Source organism: Orycteropus afer, unplaced genomic scaffold, assembly GCF_000298275.1.
Source record: "Orycteropus afer afer isolate SDZICR_OR568_19922 unplaced genomic scaffold, OryAfe1.0 scaffold00112, whole genome shotgun sequence".
Taxonomy (NCBI): Eukaryota; Metazoa; Chordata; class Mammalia; order Tubulidentata; family Orycteropodidae; genus Orycteropus; species Orycteropus afer.
The window spans coordinates 5,178,427-5,179,481 of record NW_006921699.1 but is presented as its reverse complement, the minus strand read 5'-3'; the positions used below and the strand labels follow the sequence as shown (position 1 = coordinate 5,179,481).

The following is a 1,055-nucleotide window of genomic DNA, read 5'->3' as shown; positions in this document are numbered from 1 at the left end:
AGATTATGTTTTGAGCAGGCAATCTGTTGAAAGGGAGTTTCCCTAGGGGTGTGGCCTGCTTCCAGTATATCTATGGACATTCTGGGAAAAGAGACAGTCTTCTGTGGATTGGGATTCTGTTGTGCTGCTTACAACTGTCCGTGAGTGAACAATCCACCATTCAGCCTGGAGATCTTGGATTCGTCATTCGTTGGAGTCAACAGCCGGTGTACTGCCTACCAGCCTTAATATGTGCTTGCTTTGGCAGCACATATACTAAAATTGGAATGATACAGAGAAGATTAGCAGGCCCCTGCGCAAGGATGACACGCAAATTTGTGAAGTGTTCCATATTTTTTAAGTTTTTCTTCTTTTCCCCATTTTTCTCATGATTAACCACGTTCCTTGCTTTTGTTTTTGCATTTTTTCTTCATTTATTATTCTCCTTCCCTACTTTTTTTTCCTTAGTGCCCTATCCCCAGATATTGCAGGTTTGCTTGTTTTTTCCTCTTTTTTTTTTTTTTCCCTTTTTTCTTTTCTTTGGTTACTGTTCCTGTGTGATTACATGGTGTGTTTTTCGTCCATGGGCTTATAGCTTTTTGATAGTTATTCAATTGTAATTTGTGTCTAACTGAGTGGGAGACAACAACTACACATAAGACACAACTACACCCACACCTCCTGCAACTTCACTTACTGAGCGAGAGCCACTACCTCCTTCTCCACCAATGGACCAACGATAAAAAAACCACCAAGAAGGGCCTGAATCACCCTTCGCTGCTCTTCACAAACAGTTAACAGAGATCTAAACACAATAATGTCACGATCCTTTGGAAACAACAGACCATCACAGTCCACACAAAGAAGGAGGATAAGCTCTGATTTCTCAGCAGAAAACCATGCAAGTGAGAAGGCAATGGGATGGTATATATAAAACCCTGAAAGAGAAAAATTTTCAACCAAGAATTATATACCTGCCAAAATTGTCCCTCAAATATGATGAAATTAGGATATTTCCAGATAAGCAGAAACTAAGGGAATTTGTTAAAACCAGACCAACTTTACAAGACATGCTA

The 1,055-nt window shown here is 39.9% G+C and overlaps 1 non-coding gene across 1 annotated transcript; it reads left to right on the top strand.

Annotated features, from left to right (window-relative positions):
- The first annotated feature begins 231 nt into the window (after positions 1-231).
- On the top strand, positions 232-337 carry LOC122150267. Its single transcript, XR_006163570.1, has one exon. It is a non-coding gene; the product is annotated as a U6 spliceosomal RNA (small nuclear RNA).
- Positions 338-1,055: the final 718 nt, after the last annotated feature.